This window comes from Schistocerca cancellata, chromosome 4 (genome assembly GCF_023864275.1).
Source record: "Schistocerca cancellata isolate TAMUIC-IGC-003103 chromosome 4, iqSchCanc2.1, whole genome shotgun sequence".
NCBI lineage: Eukaryota > Metazoa > Arthropoda > Insecta > Orthoptera > Acrididae > Schistocerca > Schistocerca cancellata.
In genome coordinates this window covers 287,435,442-287,450,826 of record NC_064629.1, presented here as the reverse complement: position 1 = coordinate 287,450,826, position 15,385 = coordinate 287,435,442, and the positions used below count along the sequence as shown (strand labels likewise).

At 40.6% G+C, this 15,385-nt stretch overlaps 1 protein-coding gene across 1 annotated transcript in view; it reads right to left on the bottom strand.

Annotated features, from left to right (window-relative positions):
- The window catches only part of LOC126183451 (uncharacterized), a 283,765-nt gene extending 268,664 nt beyond the window's left edge, over positions 1-15,101 (bottom strand). Inside the window, exon 1 of the mRNA XM_049925445.1 lies at positions 15,004-15,101. The gene's annotated coding sequence lies outside the window, so the exon portion shown is untranslated. The remainder of the gene's footprint in view (positions 1-15,003) is intronic.
- Between the last annotated feature and the right edge of the window lie 284 nt (positions 15,102-15,385).

Below are 15,385 nucleotides of genomic sequence, written 5' to 3'. Positions count from 1 at the left end.
ACTCGCCTTCCACACGTTCCCATACACTATAGCATCAGCAGCAAACAACCACAGATTGTTGCCCACCCTGTCTGCCATATCGTTTATGTATACAGAAAATAACAGCAATCCTCCAACACTTCCTTGGGGCAGTCCTGATGATACCCTAGTATGATGAACACTTGCATTCAAGGACAACATACCAGATTCTATTACTTAAGAATTCTTTGAGCCACTCACATACTGGGAATCTATTCCGAATGCTTGTACCCTTGTTAACAGTCAGCAGTGGGGTGCTTTGTCAAATGTTTTTCAGAAATCTAGAAATATGGACCTGCCTGTTACCCTTCATTCAAAGTTCGTAATATATCATGGGAGAAAATGGAAAGCCGAGTTTCAGACGAGCAATGCTTACTAAAACCGCGCTGATGCACGGACACAAGCTTCTTGGTCTCAGGAAATTTATTATATCTGAACAGAGAATATGTTCAGAACTCTGCAACAAACCAATGTCAAGGATATTGGTCTGTACTTTTTAAGGTCCATTCCTTTACCATTCTTATATACAGGAGTCACCCACACTTCTTTCCATTTCCTTGGGACTTTGCACAGGGTGAGAGATTCACTATAAATGCAAGCCAAGTAAGGGGCCAATACAGTTAGCATACCCTTTGTAACAACGAATTGGAACAGAGTCATCAACTACAACATGCAAAAATCCAAGCATATAGTTATGTTTAGCAGTCATTTCAAACAAAAGAATCAAGCTGTTTAAAAACACAGATATCAGGATTACTCTTGCCACCGACAACTTAAGACAGAAATGGGCCCATGAAATCTCTCAACCAACAAAGAAACTGGGCAAATCAGGAATATATGAAGTCATATGCAGTCCTTGCAACAAATAGTACATTGGCCAAAACGTAAGAAATTTGAAAACCTGTTTTACAGAACACACTGACTGTTACAGGCTTGATAAATCTAACAAGTCAACTACAGCAATATACACTCCTGGAAATGGAAAAAAGAACACATTGACACCGGTGTGTCAGACCCACCATACTTGCTCCGGACACTGCGAGAGGGCTGTACAAGCAATGATCACACGCACGGCACAGCGGACACACCAGGAACCGCGGTGTTGGCCGTCGAATGGCGCTAGCTGCGCAGCATTTGTGCACCGCCGCCGTCAGTGTCAGCCAGTTTGCCGTGGCATACGGAGCTCCATCGCAGTCTTTAACACTGGTAGCATGCCGCGACAGCGTGGACGTGAACCGTATGTGCAGTTGACGGACTTTGAGCGAGGGCGTATAGTGGGCATGCGGGAGGCCGGGTGGACGTACCGCCGAATTGCTCAACACGTGGGGCGTGAGGTCTCCACAGAACATCGATGTTGTCGCCAGTGGTTGGTGGAAGGTGCACGTGCCCGTCGACCTGGGACCAGACCGCAGCGACGCACGGATGCACGCCAAGACCGTAGGATCCTACGCAGTGCCATAGGGGACCGCACCGCCACTTCCCAGCAAATTAGGGACACTGTTGCTTCTGGGGTATCGGCGAGGACCATTCGCAACCGTCTCCATGAAGCTGGGCTACGGTCCCGCACACCGTTAGGCCGTCTTCCGCTCACGCCCCAACATCGTGCAGCCCACCTCCAGTGGTGTCGCGACAGGCGTCTTCAGCGATGAGAGTCGCTTCTGCCTTGGTGCCAATGATGGTCGTATGCGTGTTTGGCGCCGTGCAGGTGAGCGCCACAATCAGGACTGCATACAACCGAAGCACACAGGGCCAACACCCGGCATCATGGTGTGGGGAGCGATCTCCTACACTGGCCGTACACCACTGGTGATCGTCGAGGGCACACTGAATAGTGCACGGTACATCCAAACCGTCATCGAACCCATCGTTCTACCATTCCTAGACCGGCAAGGGAACTTGCTGTTCCAACAGGACAATGCACGTCCGCATGTATCCCGTGCCACCCAACGTGCTCTAGAAGGTGTAAGTCAACTACCCTGGCCAGCAAGATCTCCGGATCTGTCCCCCATTGAGCATGTTTGGGACTGGATGAAGCGTCGTCTCACGCGGTCTGCACGTCCAGCACGAACGCTGGTCCAACTGAGGCGCCAGGTGGAAATGGCATGGCAAGCCGTTCCACAGGACTACATCCAGCATCTCTACGATCGTCTCCATGGGAGAATAGCAGCCTGCATTGCTGCGAAAGGTGGATACACACTGTACTAGTGCCGACATTGTGCATGCTCTGTTGCCTGTGTCTATGTACCTGTGGTTCTGTCAGTGTGATCATGTGATGTATCTGACCCCAGGAATGTGTCAATAAAGTTTCCCCTTCCTGGGACAATGAATTCACGGTGTTCTTATTTCAATTTCCAGGAGTGTATATAAACGAAACAGGACACAGTTATAGCAATAGGCAATGGTCTTAAAGTACTGCATACTTTAGTAAACAGTTGGAATGTGGACAGCTTTGAGGAAATGGGAATGTTCATCCATGGGTCATTCCATGTCAAATCAGCCATGTCATGTCACCCATCATCTCAGATATTCGTGAAACTTTGCACATTTGCTTATACTTATAACGTAAGAACTTGTGCAAAATCCATTTGCTCTCCGACAAACTTTTTTTATATCAAATTTTAAATGTTGTGATATTCTGATATCTGGGCTCTGCAAGAACATCAATGTGAAAAGGTACTTATCTACATAAATGCCCATAACTCAGATGTTTGTGAAGCTTTCAATTTGATTTTTTTTTCATAAGTTAAGAGATATGTAATTATTCAAGAAGTAAAGTTACAAACAATACAAAAAAATTTAATATGTATGTCACTTTCCAATTTCCAGAAAAAGTGCAGACATACTGAAAAATTCTTATATCACATTTCTCCAATCTGGTGAGAACTTGTAATTGGTCTTAAATAATTTTCAAGACAGTACAAATTGTAATAAAATAAAATTATTAATGGCTTTTCTACGAACGGACATACAAATAAATCTGTAATCACAATACTTTGTGTTGTGATGGAAAAGAATAATTCTAAGTAAGATCATTCATACATGTCACCCATTGCTTCAGATTTTCATGAAACTTTTTCTACTTGTTGCTTTCTGCACAGCAACAGTCAACGCAAAATTTCTCCACATACTTCATGAAGTTTGAGGGGGGGGGGGCGGGAAAAATTTACAAACTTAAATGCCGCAAATGAAGTTTGCCATTTGGATTGTATTACTTAAAGACAAAAATAATAATAACAGAAAGTATCTGATTTTCAACACATCCTTATCATATTTCCCCAAATATCACAGAAGGAATGTATCTTTATCACAAAACAATTAATAACTATTCTTCACTTAAGCAAAAATAGAAAATCAGCTTAAGCTGTTGTGGTCCAAACAATGATTTTTAAATATGTGAAACACTTTCTGACAGCTGAAACAAGATTTATTTTATCGAAACTCTGATATTATTTAAAAAAGAAGATGCACTCTGAGTTTTCACAGATATTGGATGCTCATTTAACATACATCACATCACTGTTCTGAAGATCATTCAAATCTGATTAGGGCTATGTAAACTGACAACCTCATGAAAGCGCAGATCCCAGAGTTAGAAATTAAAATGAAACGTTTTCATTACACGGGTTAACTTTATTTAGGGTCTCAAATTAGCATCTTTAAACAATTATTATTCTAGCCACACTAATGTTAATCTAAAATCTACATGTTCAGCAGTGAAGAACCCTGAAACTATCAATGGAACTTCTTAAGAGCATTCCTGTTTTTAATCAACTGTGACATATTATATTCTGTTAACTTCATATCTTTTTCACTGAAGTAACACATTCTGCCTAATTATGTTGATTTAGGTACACGGAAATACAGAAGCATCCGATTCCACCCATCTGCTTTGACCCATGACGTCACAAATATGGCAGGACTCCAATATGGCACCTATGATGTCATTACATAAACATGATAACAAACACGAAAATACATCGAAAAACCAAGACACACACGTTCTACAACAAACCTAATGACACTAACAGGACAAGCATGGGAAATATAGCTAAACAGCAGCTCCCGATCCCACAAATTGGAATCGAACACTTCCCTTAATAAAAACAAAAACTTATTACAACGAAGTTCTGGCGCCGCAATCCAGGTTGGCCACCACACACACACACACACACACACACACACACACACACACACACACACACACACACACAAAAAACCACAAACCAACAAAAAAATACACAACCAAAAGAAAGACCCAACCCACCCAACCTCCTGCCTCATCCCAAAATAAAATATCCATAAACAAAAACTAAGTGCAAAATAAAAAAGTCTCAATCACACACTACAACTCAACAAAAACTGCAACAAAATAGATCCTCCACAACTATATCACAAAGCAACACACTCTCCCCCCCCCCCCCCCTTCCCGAGCCACAGCCACCCAACTAGCCAACCACCTTCGGCCTGTACATCTTATTAATAGTCCTTTTTAAAAAAATCGAAAAAAAAAAATAGCCCTCAGGGATGCTCTTTCGCCAACAGTACTCATCTAAATGAGAGTGAAGATTGGAAGAGCACCTCTTCCCCCTTCCAAGAACTGACTTAACAGCCCCCCCACATCCCCTCTATAGTATTCGTACAAGCCCCCATCTCATAATTTTTAAACTCTAAACTATGGTTAACAACTGAATGATTGTACCCTCTCTCATCCAACCCCCTATAAGAAGAAAAAGCATCTAAAACTACAGTGGAACCCGGTTCTATAAACTCCTCACTTAACCCCACTAATTCTGCCTTAGACCGCCCCTCCACAACCCTGAAAACACATTCCGAACACCCACTCCCCGGGACAACAGCCCGCCCACACCCAGAGACTTACCCCTGCCATACTTCCTTCTCCCAAACTGCGAATCATCCACCTGCACCACAACCCCAAGCCCATCCAACTTACCCCTGTACTTAATAAACTCAGAACATACTTCACAGCAAAACGAAAACCAGTCAAGCACACTCCTCTCACTCACGCCAGTCTCAGGCGTGCGCAAAATCTTTGAGAGGATCTATAACAAAAGTAATACGTCAACAACACAATCTCGCGCATGCCCAACCTAGACTTCTCGAACCGGGAACCGCGACGCACGGAGCGCCATAGGTTATCCCTACGGTACCGCCACATATAACCGTCCCCGGTCTGAGATGCCGGAACGTTTGCCAATGTCATTTCCTTCCGACAGACAGCACACTTGACCACCTCCGCAATCAACCCAAAAAGCTGTAGAAATTTGATCAGCTCCAACTGAGTTGCGCCAATCATAGCACGGAGTCGCGCACTACTTATTTTATCGGTCATATCCGTACCTAACAAGACTAACAACAAATTCATTTATTCACATTAACATACGATCTACAGCAAACAGCACTACAATAACTTTCACACAAAACCACTAAATCGTTAACTCACTGAAACCAATTCCGCTCGAAACAGAGCCAAAACGCGAACCAGCCACTATAATCAGTAAGACCAAACTGAATCCATTACACCACACAGCAAGAAACCCCTAAACACACCACCAGAGGGCACCACGAACTGCAACACGACGACACCTACAAACACGCCACACTCACAAACCAAACTTCGCGACGTCACACACCACAACAGCCTTAAATAACAGGTCAAAGCCGACGGGTGGAATCGGACGCTTCGCTCGACCCAGGTATGCCGACAGCACATTAAATGTTTTCCAAAGGCACAAAATAATAGTCTACCTTCTCAGGCCAAAAGAAAGATACTGCTGGTGCAGGTGGGTGGAAAAAAAGTAGCTCAACATCTCCTCCTACATTACAGACATTTCCGATGAAGCCAAAGTACCACCTGTCATCATATACAGCTACTACAAAAGAATTTTGTCGAGGACGAGTGCACGTCCAGTATGGGGCATTTTCACTGAATGAAAAAAATCAAGGAAGACTTTTCAGAAGTGACTCCTTTAATCTCTACAGACTCACAACAAAGTGGTTTGTAACGGTAAAAATTCCCGGTGTCAGATATTGTGCGGGTTGTCGAAAATCTCTTCTCAAGGTTTTTGCGTAAGAAATCTACACTGACTTTCTCTAAGAAGTGAAAAAAACATTTGTCAATATTAGCTTTGCAGAAATGATAAACACAAGCTGCAGTTGTTTTTTGTGCATAATTCACTAGCTGAAGACTAGCTCTTCTCGATATGTTTTATAGGTTTTCCCAAACCATTGCACACAGATTTACCGTGGCTAGTAGCAAAAAAGGAATGCTCAGCATCAATAGAAAAATTCCAGAACGAGATTTTTACTCTGCAGCGGAGTGTGCCCTGATATGAAACTTACTGGCAGATAAAAACTGTGTGCCCGACCGAGACTCGAACTCGGGACCTTTGCCTTTCGCAGGCAAGTGCTCTACCATCTGAGCTACCGAAGCACGACTCACGCCCGGTGCTCACAGCTTTACTTCTGCCAGTATCCGTCTCCTACCTTCCAACAGTAAAGGTCCCAAGTTCGAGCATCGGTCGGACACACAGTTTTAATCTGCCAGGAAGTTTCATATCAGCGCACACTCCGCTGCAGAGTGAAAATCTCATTCTGGAAACATCCCCTAGGCTGTGGCTAAGCCATGTCTCCGCAGTATCCTTTCTTTCAGGAGTGCTAGTTCTGCAAGGTTCGCAGGAGAGCTTCTGTAAAGTTTGGAAGGTAGAAGGCGAGGTACTGGCAGTAGTGAGCAGCTGTGAGCACCGTGCGTGAGTCGTGCTTCGGTAGCTCAGATGGTAGAGCACTTGCCCGTGAAAGGCAAAGGTCCCGAGTTCGAGTCTTGGTCAGGCACACAGTTTTAATCTGCCAGGAAGATTCAATAGAAAAATTGTTTATGTGCCCACAAAATTTTTTAAAGCTTTTTCTATTCTTATACTGAGCAGCACATCCATCAGTGAAATAGTGAACTTTCTTCACTTGTGGATAATGATCTGCCAGCCACTTAACCATTTCTTTGTGGGCAGCATTTACAAATTCTATATCATGCTCCATATCATCACTTATAAAGCAGTGGTTCACTATTACCAATTTACTTTCTTCGTTTACCACATTTAAACAAACACGGGACGGACTGTACAGCTGCTTCTCATCCAGTGGTACCTCTGAACTTCATTCTGAATTACAAAACTGTAGTTTTCAGCAAACTCCATTACGAGAATTACTTTTTCCGGGGTTAGATTTTCTTTCAATTTTTTCAATGGTCTTGACAGACACTTAGACATAAATGAGTGTGGTTTAAGTGCCTGTAATTCTGTTACCAACAAGTCTAGTATTCACCAACAGTTGCAGACTGCTTTACCAATTCTGCCCAATGATCTGTGTTTATCCCACTGGCCGAACTCAATTTCATCATCAGCATCTTTGTAAGCTAATTTCTGTTTTAATAATTCTGCCAGTTTGTCATCACTAGGACAATTATCACAGTGATTATGCATGCAGTCGAATTTTTCTGAGTCACATACAAGAAATTGTGTTTCTTTGGATAACACACACACACACACACACTCTGAATGAGTGCCAGCAGCAGCACCAACTAAAATACACTACTTTGGTCTTAGTGAACAAAATTTAGAAACACCAATGTTAATGTTTGGATTCTCCCATTTAAAACAAGATTACAATTATCTTAAGTTGCAAAGGATGAGCCTCTTTTGCATATACACATTCTTCAGATCTCCGGGCGACTCAGGAGGACGTCGTTATCAGGAGAAAGAAAACTGGCGTTCTACGGATCGGAGCATGGAATGTCAGATCCCTTAATCGAGCAGGTAGGTTAGAAAATTTAAAAAGGGAAATGGATAGGTTAAAGTTAGATATAGTAGGAATTAGTGAAGTTCGGTGGCAGGAGGAACAAGATTTCTGGTCAGGGTTATAAATACAAAATCAAATAGGGCTAATGCAAGAGTAGGTTTAATAATGAATGGGGTAAGCTACTACAAACAGCATAGTGAACGCATTATTGTGGCCAAGATAGACACGAAGCCCACGCCTACTACAGTAGTACAAGTTTATATGCCAACTAGCTCTGCAGACGACGAAGAGATCGATGAAATGTATGATGAGATAAAAGAAATTATTCAGGTAGTGAAGGGAGACGAAACTTTAATAGTCATGGTTGACTGGAACTCAATAGTAGGAAAAGGAAGAGAAGGAAACGTAGTAGGTGAATATGGAACAGGGGTAAGGAATGAAAGAGGAAGCCGCCTGTTAGAATTTTGTACGGAGCATAACTTGATCATAGCTAACACCTGGTTCAAGAATCATAAAAGAAGGTTGTATACATGGAAGAACCCTGGAGATACTGACAGGTTTCAGATAGATTATATAATGGTAAGACAGAGATTTAGAAACCAGGTTTTAAATTGTAAGACATTTCCAGGGCCAGATGTGGACTCTGACCACAATCTATTGGTTATGAACTGTAGATTAAAACTGAAGAAACTGCAAAAGGTGGGAATTTAAGGAGATGGGACCTGGATAAACTGACTAAACCAGAGGTTGTACAGAGTTTCAGCGAAAGCATAAAGGAACAATTGACAGTAATGGAGGAAAGAAATGCAGTAGAAGAAGAATGGGTAGCTTTGAGAGATGAAGTAGTGAAGGCAGCAGAGGATCAACTAGGTAAAAAGACGAGGGCTAGTAGAAATACTTGGGTAACAGAAGAAATATTGAATTTAATTGATCAAAGAAGAAAATATAAAAATGCAGTAAATGAAGCAGCCAAAAAGGAATACAAACGTTTCAAAAATGAGATTGACAGGAAGTGCAAAATGGCTAAGCAGGGATGGCTAGAGGACAAATGTAAGGATGTAGGGGTTATCTCATTAGGGGTAAGATAGATACTGCCTACAGAAAAATTAAAGAGACCTTTGGAAAAAAAGAGAACCACTTGTATGAATATCAAGAGCTCAGATGTAAAGCCAGTTTTAAGCAAAGAAGGGAAAGCAGAAAGGTGGAAGGAGTATATACAGGGTCTATACAAGGGCAATATACTTGAGGACAATATTATGGAAATGGAAGAGGATGTAGATGAAGATGAAATGGGAGATACGATACTGCGTGAAGAATTTGACAGAGCACTGAAAGACCTGAGTCGAAACAAGGCCCCAGAAGTGGACAACATTCCATTAGAACTACTGACGGCCTTGGGAGAGCCAGTCCTGACAAAACTCTACCATCTGAGGAGCAAGATGTATGAGACAAGTGAAATACCCTCAGACTACAAGAAGAATATAATAATTCCAATACCAAAGAAAGCAGGTGCTGACAGATGTGAAAATTACCGAACAATCAGTTTAACAAGTCACGGATGCAAAGTACTAACACGAAATCTTAGCAGACAAATGGAAAAACTGGTAGAAGCCGACCTCGGGGGAAGATCAGTTTGGATTCCGTAGAAATGTTGGAACACGTGAGGCAATACTGACCCTACGACTTATCTTAGAAGAAAGATTAAGGAAAGGCAAACCTACGTTTCTAGCATTTGTAGACTTAGAGATAGCTTTTGACAATGTTGACTGGAATATTCTCTTTCAAATTCTTCAGGTGGTAGGGGTAAAATACAGAGAGCAAAACGTTATTTAAAGAAACTAGATGGCGGTTATGAGAGTCGAGGGACATGAAAGGGAAGCAGTGGTTGGGAAGGGAGTGAGACAGGGTTGTAGCCTTTCCCCGATGTTATTCAATCTGTATATTGAACAAGCAGTAAAGGAAACGAAAGAAAAATTCGGAGTAGGTACTAAAATCCATGGAGAAGAAATAAAAACTTTGAGGTTCGCTGATGGCATTGTAATTCTGTCAGAGACAGCAAGGGACTTAGAAGAGCAGTTGAACGGAATGGACAGTGTCTTGAAAGGAGGATACAAGATGAACATCAACAAAAGTAAAACGAGGATAATGGAATGTAGTCGAATTAAGTCAGGTGATTCTGAGGGAATTAGATTAGGAAATACTTAAAGTAGTGAAGGAGTTTTGCTATTCTGGAGCAAAATAACTGATGATAGTCAAAGTAGAGAGCATATAAAATGCCCACTGGCAACGGCAAGGAAAGCGTTTCTGAAGAAGAGAAATTTGTTAACATCGAGTATAGATTTATGTGTCATGAAGTTCATTTCTGTAAGTATTTGTATGGAGTGTAGCCTTGCAGGGAAGTGAAACATAGACAATAACTAGTTTGGACAAGAAGAGAATAGAAGCTTTCGAAATGTGGTGCTACAGGAGAATGCTGAATATTAGATGGGTAGATCACATAACTAATGAGGAGGTATTGAATAGAATTGGGGAGAAGAGGAGTTTGTGGCACAGCCTGATTAGAAGAAGGGGCCGGTTGGTAGGACATGTTCTGAGGCATCAAGGGATCACCAATTTAGTACTGGAGGGCAGCGTGGAGGGTAAAAATCGTAGAGAGAGACCAAGAGATGAATACACTAAACAGATACAGAAGGATGTAGGTTGCAGTAGGTACTGGGAGATGAAGAAGCTTGCACAAGATTAGAGTAGCATGGAGAGCTGCATCAAACCAGTCTCAGGACTGCAGACCACAACAACCACAACAACAACAACAACAACAACAAACAACAACACATCCTTCTGAATGTTAATTTTGTCTTTTGCTCCTGGTAACATTCAAGTATATTCACCATTTTTGCAAAAATCAGTGACAATCTTTACCACTCCAACAGCAATAACTTTTTCCCCTTTTTGGTTTAGGAATTGAAAATACCCATTCCTGTTTTCAGTTTCCTTGCTTGTTGAACCACATACTCACTAACACTGAATTCTGGCATTATGTTTTCTTTTGACCTAGAAGGTGGAACTAAAAATAAAATTTGAATTTTTTCAGGCACTCTCACATGACCCACTTTTTCCTTCATTAACAATATCATGGCATGAAAATCTTTGGCTTTCATAACAATTCCATCATCATATTTTTCTTCTCTACAGTCAGAATCTTCAGTACTACAATCTTATCCCCGGCACATTTTTCTATCCAAAACATGCTTCACTTTTTCTAGCTTCTTTTCGCCATGTAAAGCCTTGCTGTGATTTGAAATGGAGTCAAGTTTTTAGGGAGAGCACTCCAAACCATGTAAAGATCTTTTTCCAAATGACAAATAGTGAAAGTAATTGTGGGTAAAAGGGGGAAGCAAACTTTTCATTATGTTTGTATTATTCAAGAAGTTGCAACAAAGGAAAAGGTAATTAAAGTATTGGGGCTTCACTCAACTGACTCAATGAAAACTACAGGTGTTCCAAAAGAACATGATTATTCACTGCCCCATTCCGTTATGTAATTAGCAATTTCCCCTCATAATAGAGACACACTGACTGGTATAGAATTCTGTATAAGATTCCAGGGAGGATTAGAGTAAAAGATGTTTTAATGTTTTTTGTCAGTAGAAGATTTTGTAGTATGCTTCAAATGGAGGATTCATAATTATATTCATAGAAATGTGTCTTACAGGAGTCATACTCATACTCTGTTATGAAGATGCTAGCACAGGAGAGGAATTCATGGCAGGCTGCATCAAACCAGTCAGAAAACAGATGATCCAAAAAAGAAACTCATACTGCACTACACTAACTTTTATCCCTGGGCCATTCTGCATGTCAAGCTTCTTTGCATGGCCATCCTCTGCAGCAGGCACATAAATATTTGTTTTGTAAATAAAAACACCTTCTCTTGCTGCACTGTGTTTTTTTTTTTTTCCCAGGCGAGTTTCAACTTTTTTCACTTTATAAACACTTTAAACAAAAGCCTATCATAACTGTATCATCATAGATCTCCCTGATGATGCCTTAACGTGAAAAAAGGCGAAACACGTCTGGGAAAATAAAACACAGTGCAGCAAGAGAAGACTTTTTATTTACAAAACCAACATTCTGCATGTGTTTATAATAAAACAAAATTGAAGAGTCACTGTAACGCCATTCACGGGGTAACACTGACCCCCTTTCAATTATTTTTTTTCTACTAACCTATGAAAAATATAACATACACAGTGCAATACGAGTGTTTGTATAGAAATAATGTACAATAACAAAACTCACTATGAACAGAAGTTGATATATGCAACAGACATTCTACAAAAACGTCAAAAAAAGTGGTCAATCTTACCCCAGATGATGATACATACTAACAATACATTAATATATACGATCAAATCTTCTACATTATTAACACCTACCACCTCTTATACCTCAATGCTAACAAATGTTATGGGGAACCTGCAGTAGTTGTGGAGTCCCCTGGTTATATCCAAGCTCACTGATGATTCCTTCATTCTCTCATATAAATTCAGTTCGACCTCACAGAGTATCTGATTCCATTTGTTTGTACTTTGTTTGCAGAGACCTCAGTGCCTTTCCTACTTCACTGCTGCTGGTGTTAAGCACAGGAGCAATTTTTTGCATGGAACACTCTTTTAACTTGGACTTTTTAGTCTGCACTTCACACATTCCACAGCCGCTTCCCCTGTCTCTTAGTGTGTGATAAGATCAAATACCTATTGTTTTGACACAACAATACAAATCTGAACTTACCACACATATGAGACAACACAAATATTATATTCTGCAATAATATAAGATGACAAAGTTAGTCATAACAAACAAACCCTAGTGCCACACACTGGCATTTTTCAGTAGCAAGCTAGAATCAATGTGTCCTTTGATCTGACCGACACATCCATGGATTGCTGTTTTTGTGTTTACATCATCATCTAGTAAACATCAACAGACCAGCAGTAGCCATAAACAATGCTGCAAAACAGGTTTCAACCCCTTTGTAAACACAGCTTAATAAGGTGGGAAGATATGGCTTCGAAGTTCTTGCCATTGTATACATATACAGCCCATATTTTAAAGAGTGTGTGGAACTGTTAGTAGTAACAAAAAAGCTTTCCCATCATTCAAAGGGAAAATAGAGAAGTAGCTTTCTTTGGTGCCTTGAGAAGTAGCTTTCTTTGGTGCCTTGAGAAGTAGCTTTCTTTGGTGCCTTGAAGTGCATGCGCACTCCACTGAGCAAATCGGTTCATAAAGTATGAAGTTTGTTTCTCCGAGTGTACTATATCCATCATATTTACAAAAGCAAAATGTTACACTGGCTTGATGAACATCTAATACTTGTGTAATCATTACCATTAACATAGCTTATGCCTTTGCACAACATACACCACTGATTACATATCCAAGGTTACCAAGTTATTCTTTAAAAGCTGGGACGTAATGAATGTCGACAGAATGAAAAATCCATTCTAGAAGTTTATGACAAAAATTTCTGCACACAAGTTTATCTGGCGGCTTAAAAAATCAAAGGAACTGAATGGTGGCAACTCACTAACTAAAGAGACATTTTTCTTTTAACCACTCAATAGAGATAATCACACAGCTATCAATTTATTATATCAACGACTGCAAAAAGTTTCTTCCAACCACAAAGTTGTAGATACACATTTTGAGACCCTCATTTGAGTAGTATTAACAACTCATACATTCTAATGATAATATTTCTATTTGATACATTTTTTAAGACAATAAGAACCAGAGGCACAATGAATATGGCTAACCCTGTAACTGTTACTATCAGGTAACAATACAGATATTCAGAATTTAATTCTTGTGTAGCAAAAGGAGATGATACCAATGATCTCTTTAAACACACTTGATATAGGAAGAATAATCACATTCCTATTTACAGTGCATTATTCCACATGGAAAATTAGCAAATGAAGCACGGCTAAATTCACAAACAGATCAGCAGGCAGTATTAGTTGTAACTAGACAGTTTTAGCAGATGACATCATAAGAGTTACTTATTGTTCGCCCCCCCCCCTTCCATACATTTTTCATATTTACTGTCCAATAAGAGTAAATAATGTACACTGAAATACTCATCGAAGATTTGTCTTTTATGTAATAGGGTCTTTATGCATTTGCTTGCAGTTTTTGATATTTAACACGTAAACTGAAAGTACGTTATATATAGGGTGAACATAGACATCTCCCAACAGTACAGGTCAATCAGTAACCACAATTCTTACTTAGTACTCACATTCGTTGGTTTTGCCACTTTACAAATTACCACTTTCGAACCTAAAATAGATTTTGGACTAGACTACACATTTCGAGAACAGGGGAGGAGGGGGGGGGGGGTCACACTCTATCACATACTGACCAAAAATTGCTAAAGACTTCAAACGCACGATACCACGAACTACATACCACAAAACATCGAATAATGTATACAAAGCACTGTTTGGTGAATTTATATAATAAAGCCATGCAAGTTTCAGTTAAGTGAAATACAGACAATAGCGAGAAAACTCACATTTTTCTCTAAGATTAAATAGAACTCACTGTTCTTAACTGCTACGAAACCCCATTCCGAACTGAAAATCGTCGTCATTCGACAACTTTCTTCTACGAAACACAAGAGGAAAATTCTTGCCGAAGATAACAAATACCAGACCCACTTCCGTTTGGAGTAAAAGGTCTCAACTAATGAAGCGCGCGCACTTGAAACGTTGATCCACGTAATCTTCCCACAATTTCGAATTCTCCAATCACAGTTAGAGAGGCAACCAAAGCACTCTAACTGCTCACGTGCAGCCACAGCCCCCCCCCCCCCCCCCCGCCAGCGCACACACACAAAACAGTAGCAGCAATAAACAAATGTCGGCAATTGCTATGCAAAATACGCCAACCGTTTGCTTGTTGTGACGATACGAACTCTCATTTTCTATGTATCACGTTCTTCATTATTAATGTTCGTAGTTCGTACAACTGACATAATTATAGAAAACATAATACAAGTAACTATACGCAAATCGTGATGACAGTCCGAACAGTTGTAACCTGGACCACTGCAAGAATACAGTTACGCTATCCAACCTTACAACGTACCACTGAGATCTGCTGTCTCCATACCTTTCTCTCGACAAACAGCCAAGAAATAAACACAACAATCCCTCCATTCCCAACAACAACATCATCCAAAGCACATCGTATTTTGTGTTGGCCGGAATAAAGAAGCATACTCAAAGAACTAATGCCAAGTTTACTGTCTTGCTATGTTACGTAGATGCAAATAAATTGGCGCCACTGAAACTGGCGTGACGCCAGAAACTACAGTGGTGTGAGTTTTTAATATGGGGCCAAATGAAATTATTCAGATGAGCTTTTAAATTCCTGTCAGTTTATGATATAAAGCCTCACTGAGATGCAAATATGAGAAAAAATAACTTAATGGAACAGCAGGCGACGTCACAGTCAAATGGTGGTGTGTACATACAACACAAAACGTCAACAC